At 41.5% G+C, this 8019-nt stretch overlaps 1 pseudogene across 1 annotated transcript; it reads right to left on the bottom strand.

Moving 5' to 3' along the window:
- Positions 1–261: 261 nt before the first annotated feature.
- Positions 262–2507, bottom strand: LOC111154432 (annotated as a pseudogene). The gene has a single exon (XR_002641083.1). The product of XR_002641083.1 is annotated as a heat shock cognate 71 kDa protein pseudogene (transcript).
- Positions 2508–8019: the final 5512 nt, after the last annotated feature.

Genomic DNA, 8019 nt, shown 5'->3' with positions numbered 1-8019 from the left:
GGAGGTCTTAACAGATCAGTGGAAGACAAGCAGGAGTTATCTTTGGCACAAATACGCTAAATCTGAGAAACATGAAAAAGACTGTAGACATTGTAATATTAAAAAAAAAACAGCCCCTTGACAATAATATGTGTGAGAACAAATTTAATAGACCATACACCTAGGAACAACACAGAGTCATTGAGAATGAACCTGGACAAGTGAAAACAAATAAATTTAATGAGCAGAAGTAAAAATAATGTACTTTTTTTTTTTTTGGTGCCAATTTTAAATACAATTTTATTTAAGACATTGCATTTTCCACTTAACAATACAGTGCTTATAAAGTGCAATGTTTATTTCCTTTCCCTGTGCACATATTCCATATTCAAGTATCAAGAATGCCCAGTTTTTTTGCTATAGCAGCTTAACATTACAACTGCCATGGAATTTGCTACAAATTTGGGTCCTTTGAATATTGTGTGTGAAACAATGCTCAACCTATTTATTCTCAGGTTGGTTTAGTCAACCTCTTCAATGGTGGGCCCAGAGGAGGCTCCACCAGAGGGAGGAGCTCCACCACCAGGGAAGCCTCCAGGCATTCCTCCTGGCATGCCCCCTACACTCTGGTACAGCTTGGTGATGATGGGGTTGCAGACTTTCTCCAACTCTTTCTGCTGGTGTTCAAATCCTTCCTTCTCCACAGTCTGGTTCTTATCAAGCCAGTTGATGATTTCATTGCACTTGTCAAGAATCTTCTGTTTGTCTTCATCATTTATCTTGCCCTGAAGTTTTTCATCTTCAACAGTTGCTTTCATGTTGAATGCATAAGACTCAAGTGAATTCTTGGAAGACACCTTGTCCCGCTGTTTCTCATCTTCAGCTTTGTACTTCTCAGCTTCCTGGACCATGCGCTCAATATCTTCCTTGCTCAAGCGGCCCTTGTCATTAGTGATGGTAATCTTGTTCTCTTTTCCTGTGCTCTTATCCACGGCAGAGACATTGAGGATACCATTAGCATCAATATCGAAAGTGACCTCAATCTGAGGGACACCACAAGGAGCAGGAGGTATGCCTGTGAGTTCAAACTTTCCAAGTAGGTTGTTGTCCTTGATCATGGCACGCTCACCTTCATACACCTGAATAAGCACACCAGGCTGGTTGTCAGAGTAGGTAGTCTTCACTACCTACTTACCTGTGTCTGTTTGGTAGGAATGGTAGTATTACGCTTGATGAGAACAGTCATGACTCCTCCAGCAGTTTCAATGCCAAGAGAAAGTGGAGTGACATCCAACAGCAGCAAATCTTGAACATTTTCAGATTTGTCTCCAGAAAGGATAGCTGCTTGGACAGCTGCACCATAAGCAACAGCCTCGTCAGGGTTGATGCTCTTATTCAGTTCTTTTCCATTGAAGAAATCTTGGAGAAGTTTCTGAATTTTGGGGATACGGGTAGAACCACCCACCAGGACAATACCGTGGATCTGAGACTTGTCTAACTTGGCATCTCGAAGGGCTTTCTCTACAGGGTCCAGGGTGCCACGGAACAGGTCAGCATTTAATTCTTCAAACCGGGCACGAGTGATAGAGGTATAGAAGTCGATTCCTTCATACAGAGAATCAATCTCGATACTGGCCTGGGTGCTGGAGGAAAGTGTACGCTTAGCACGTTCACAAGCAGTACGGAGGCGACGAACTGCCCTCTTGTTTTCACTGATATCTTTCTTATGTTTACGCTTGAACTCTGCAATAAAATGGTTGACCATTCGGTTGTCAAAATCTTCTCCACCTAAGTGGGTGTCTCCAGCTGTGGACTTAACCTCAAAGATCCCATCTTCAATAGTAAGGATGGACACATCGAAAGTGCCGCCTCCCAAGTCAAAGATCAGCACATTCCTTTCAGCTCCGACTTTCTTGTCTAGGCCATAAGCAATAGCAGCAGCAGTTGGCTCATTGATGATGCGAAGCACATTGAGACCAGCAATAGTTCCAGCATCTTTGGTAGCCTGACGCTGAGAATCATTGAAGTACGCAGGTACTGTGACAACTGCATTGGTATCTGTCTTCCCAAGATAAGCCTCTGCGATTTCCTTCATTTTCGTCAAAACCATATAAGACACCTCCTCTGGATAAAAGCTTTTTGTCTCTCCCTTGTATTCTACTTGGACCTTGGGCCTGCCAGCATCATTCACCACCATGAAAGACCAATGCTTCATATCAGACTGGACAACAGCATCATCAAATCTCCGTCCAATCAGGCGTTTGGCATCAAAAACTGTGTTGGTGGGGTTCATCGCAACTTGGTTCTTCGCAGCATCACCGATCAATCGTTCGGTGTCTGTGAAGGCGACATAACTTGGGGTGGTCCGGTTTCCCTGATCATTGGCAATTATTTCCACTTTCCCGTGCTGGAAGACACCCATGCAGGAGTAGGTGGTGCCAAGATCAATGCCAACTGCAGGTCCCTTAGACATGGTTGCTTATGTGTGGGCCTGGCTCAGGCTGAGAAAACAGCAATCCAAAGATGTAGCCCCGTGTTCAATGAGCAAAAATAATGTACTTCTAGTTGTGTTTTTCAATTAATAGCTAAAGAGCTGTAGCCATTAGTCACATTCATCTTACACCAAGCATTTTCCCCAAAAAATACTATAAGAATAGTTTAGAGGAATTCCAATCTTAAGTTTATTTTAAGTTGAACTTGAGAATTTACTAAGAACCCACTGTGAGCTCAGAAATGTGGATGCAAATATGAATAAAATGTGGTTCTGACCCTCCAAGCACTCACAATGTAAAGAGAAATGAGGAATATAAACTGTTGATTGTGATAAAAGCAGCTATAATTTTTTCAAGCAGCTAACATATGTCAGACACTGTGCCAGGTGCGTCTGTATATTATTAACTTATTCTATCCTTAAGCAACTCAGAGAGGCAGATATAATTATTCCTGGGGCGCCTGGGTGGCTCAGTGGGTTAAACCTCTGCCTTCGGCTCAGGTCATGATCTCAGGGTCCTGGGATCAAGCCCCACGTCGGTTATCTGCTCGTCAGGGAACCTGCTTCCCCCTTCTCTCTGCCTGCCTCTCTGCCTACTTGTGATTTCTCTGTGTGTGTGTGTGTCAAAGTAAATAAATAAAATCTTTAAAAATTATTATTATTATTATTCCCATTTTTATGATTGAGAAAGTTTAGACTCAAAGAGGTTATATAGATTTCCTAACTTCATACACTCTGATGACGAGGAAGTCTCCTTTACCATGAGGCTCATATTCTTCCCATCCCATCACATAGTCTTTCCAGAGGAATAGACTAGGGAGTGAAAGAGACTGCAGGAAAAAGACACACAGTGATATCCTGAGAAGTCTGGGACACCAGCTATGTTAGCAATAAAAAAAAAAAAAAAAAAAGTTTCAAGCTAGGTCCTACTGAGAACTGTTGCCAAGTGGTCAAAAACTGAAAGAAAATGAGGCGGAGCCATGGTGTAAGGATTGCCAAAAATCAAAGCTAAAGGTCAAATTCTGCCCCCAAGCAATCCTAGCACCAAGACTGATGAACAAAGCAAAAAGGTTAAGGAAGTTATCAGCAGATAGTGAGAATGCAGCAGCAAGATAAACCACTGAACATCTTCTATATGTAGATTCCTTACTTGAAAAATGGAAGCACCACCTCCTAATGGGATGATTGTGGGATTCAACCAAATTAATGAATGTAAATAATCATCACAGTAAAGTTCTGTGTAAACAGTAAAAACGATTTATTATCATGAAGCACTTTGTGGTAAACAGTATCCTAAAGGTGCCCCTATATTTCCAATCCCTGGTTATTCAAGCAAACATTAATTGAGGGACTACTGTGAAGAAATTTTGCGGATGTAATTAAGCATACTAATCAGCCAACTTTAAGATAAAAAACGTTATCTTGATTATCCAGGTGAACCCAATGTAACCACATGGGCCCTTAAAAGGAGAAAAGAAATTAGAGAGATGCCATGGAAGAAGGGAGGAGAGATGAGGAAGAAGAGAGGGTCAAAGTATGAGAAACGCTGGGTCTACCATTGCCAGCTTTGAAGATGGAAGAAGTGAGCCACAAGCCAAAGAATACAGGGAGTCTCTAAAGTGCTGAACCCCTGGCCAGCAGACAGCAAGGAAATGGGGACTTCACTCCTACAACTGCACAGAACGGATTCTACCAGCACTCTGAATGAGTTTGGAAGCAGATTCATCTTCAGAGCCTCCACAAAGGAATAAGTCATGCCAACACCTGAACTGTGGCCTTGGGGAATGCCAAGCAGAGAAGCAATGGAGCCTGTTATGCCTGCACTTCTGACCTACAAAAACAGAGAATAAATTTGTGTTGTTTTAAGCTGCTATGTCTGTGGTAGTTTGTTACAGCAGCAATGGAAAACCAAAACACACTTGTTGATTATTATTATTTATCTATCTACTTTAACTCTTTATCTAGACAATGTCCTATAATCATTTGAACTCATATTTTTCTTTTTTTATTTAAGTTCAAGTCTGTTAACATACAGTGTATTATTGGTTTCAGGGTTAGAATTTAGTGATTCATCAGTTGCATAGAATACCCAGTGCTCATGACATCAAGTGCCCTCCTTAATGCCCAACCCCTAGTTACCCTATCCCCAACCCACCACCCCTCCAGCAAGCCTGCAAGCTCCCTTTAGTTAAGAGTCTCTTACGGTTTATCTATCTCTCTGATTTTAATCTTATTTTTTCTTCTCTTCCCCTACCTTCATCAGTTTTGTTTTTTAAATTCCACATATGAATGAAATCACATGGTGTATTTCTTTCTCTGACTTACTTCACTTAGCAGCATACTCTCTATCTCCATCCATGTCATTGCAAAAGACAAGAGTCCATACTTTTTAATGGCTGAGTAATATTCAGGTGTCCACCAATACATGAATGGACAAAGAAAATGTGGTATATATATTCAATGGAATATTACCCATTTTTTTCCTTAATCAATTCTAACTTGAAGAGTCCCAAAATTGGCCCCCAAAGACATTCAAACTTTCATCTGCCAATGTGTACAGACATAGGTCTAGACACAAACATGTGAATTGTGAAACTGATTCTTTACACTGGAAAATAGGTGGACATTAAATACTAGAATTGCAAATAATCACTTTTCTTCTTAAAATATTAATAAGAATTAATTATACTTTCAAAAATAAAATTAAAAATTCCACCTTTATTAAGAATATATCTTGGGGGGAGGAGTCAAGATGGCGGAGAAGTAGCAGGCTGAGACTACTTCAGGTAGCGGGAGATCAGCTAAATAGCTTATCTAAAGATTGCAAACACCTACAAATCCAACAGGAGATCGAAGAGAAGAAGAACAGCAACTCTAGAAACAGAAAATCAACCACTTTCTGAAAGGTAGGACTGGCGGAGAAGTGAATCCAAAGCGATGGGAAGATAGACCGCGGGGGGAGGGGCCGGCTCCCAGCAAGTGGCGGAGCAACGGAGCACAAACTCGGGACTTTTAAAAGTCTGTTCCACTGAGGGACATCGCTCCAGAGGCTTAACCGGGGTGAAGCCCACGCAGGGTCAGTGTGGCCTCAGGTCCCGCAGGGTCACAGAAGGATCGGGGGTGTCTGAGTGTCGCAGAGCTTACAGGTATTAGAACAGGGAAGCTGGCTACAGAGACAGAGCCGAGGAGTAAGCTCTAAGCTCGGGGTTACCTTGAACCGGTCGCAGGCTCGGTCAGCCCGGAGCGCGGCCGGAGGCAGGGTGACGGGAGTAAATCGGCGCTGTTCTCTGAGGGCGCACTGAGGAGTGGGGCCCCGGGCTCTCGGCTCCTCCGGGCCAGAGACCGGGAGGCCGCCATCTTCATTCCCGCCCTCCGGAACTCTGCAGAAAGCGCTCAGGGAACAAAAGCTCCCGAAAGCGAACCCGAGTGGATTACTCAGCCCGGCCCCTGGTAAGGGCGGTGCAACTCCGCCCAGGGCAAAGACACTTGAGAATCACTACAACAGGCCCCTCCCCCAGAAGATCAACAAGAAGCCCAGCCAGGACCAAGTTCACCTACCAAGGAGTGCAGTTTCAATACCAAGGAGAGCAGCGGAATTCCAGAGGAGGAGAAAGCAAAGCACGGAACTCATGGCTTTCTCCCCATGATTCTTTAGCCTTGCAGTTAATTTAATTTTTTTTCTTTTTCAATTTATTTTTCTTCTTCTGCTAAATTTTTTTAACTTTTACCCTTTCCTTTTTTAACGTTTTTTAACTAGTTTATCTAATATATATATATTTTTTTCCTTTTTATATTTTTTCTTTATTGGTTTTCTTTTTTTAATTGTTTCTTTCTCTTTTTTTTCTTTTTTTTTTTCTTCTTTCTGAACCTCTTTTTATCCCCTTTCTCCCCCCTCACGATTTGGGATCTCTTCTGATTTGGCTAAAGCATATTTTCCTGGGGTTGTTGCCACCCTTTTAGTATTTTACTTGCTCCTTCATCTACTCTTATCTGGACAAAATGACAAGGCAGAAAAATTCACCACAAAAAAAAGAACAAGAGGCAGTACCAAAGGCTAGGGACCTAATCAATACAGACATTGGTAATATGTCAGATCTAGAGTTCAGAATGACGATTCTCAAGGTTCTAGCTGGGCTCGAAAAAGGCATGGAAGATATTAGAGAAACCCTCTCCGGAGAGATAAAAGCCCTTTCTGGAGAAATAAAAGAACTAAAATCTAACCAAGTTGAAATAAAAAAAGCTATTAATGAGGTGCAATCAAAAATGGAGGCTCTCACTCCTAGGATAAATGAGGCAGAAGAAAGAATTGGTGATATAGAAGACCAAATGACAGAGAATAAAGAAGCTGAGCAAAAGAGGGACAAACAGCTACTGGACCATGAGGGGAGAATTCGAGAGATATGTGACACCATAAGACGAAACAACATTAGAATAATTGGGATTCCAGAAGAAGAAGAAAGAGAGAGGGGAGCAGAAGGTATATTGGAGAGAATTATTGGAGAGAATTTCCCCAATATGGCAAAGGGGACAAGCATCAAAATCCAGGAGGTTCAGAGAACCCCCCTCAAAATCAATAAGAATAGGTCCACACCCCATCACCTAATAGTAAAATTTACAAGTCTTAGTGACAAAGAGAAGATCCTGAAAGCAGTCCGGGAAAAGAAGTCTGTAACATACAATGGTAAAAATATTAGATTGGCAGCAGACTTATCCACAGAGACCTGGCAGGCCAGAAAGAGCTGGCATGATATATTCAGAATACTAAATGAGAAAAACATGCAGCCAAGAATACTATATCCAGCTAGGCTATCATTGAAAATAGGAGGAGAGATTAAAAGCTTCCAGGACAAACAAAAACTGAAAGAATTTGCAAATACCAAACCAGCTCTACAGGAAATATTGAAAGGGGTCCTCTAAGCAAAGAGAGACCCTAAAAGTAGTAGATCAGAAAGAAACAGAGACAATATACAGTAACAGTCACCTTACAGGCAATACAGTGGCACTAAATTCATATCTCTCAATACTTACCCTGAATGTTAATGGGCTAAATGCCCCAATCAAAAGACACAGGGTATCAGAATGGATAAAAAAACAAAACCCATCTATATGTTGTCTACAAGAAACTCATCTTAAACCTGAAGACACCTCCAGATTTAAAATGAGGGGGTGGAAAAGAATTTACCATGCTAATGGACATCAGAAGAAAGCAGGAGTGGCAATCCTTATATCAGATCAATTAGATTTTAAGCCAAAGACTATAATAAGAGATGAGGAAGGACACTATATCATACTCAAAGGAACTGTCCAACAAGAAGATCTAACAATTTTAAATATCTATGCCCCTAACGTGGGAGCAGCCAACTATATAAACCAATTAATAACAAAATCAAATAAACACATCGACAATAATACAATAATCGTAGGGGACTTTAACACTCCCCTCACTGAAATGGACAGATCATCCAAGCAAAAGATCAACAAGGAAATCAAGGCCTTAAGTGACACACTGGACCAGATGGACATCACAGATATATTCAGAACATTTCATC

The sequence above is a fragment of the Enhydra lutris genome, unplaced genomic scaffold (genome assembly GCF_002288905.1).
Source record: "Enhydra lutris kenyoni isolate GAN:26980312 unplaced genomic scaffold, ASM228890v2 scaffoldscaffold37, whole genome shotgun sequence".
Classification (NCBI taxonomy): domain Eukaryota; kingdom Metazoa; phylum Chordata; class Mammalia; order Carnivora; family Mustelidae; genus Enhydra; species Enhydra lutris.
This window is presented reverse-complemented; position numbering and strand designations above follow the sequence as displayed.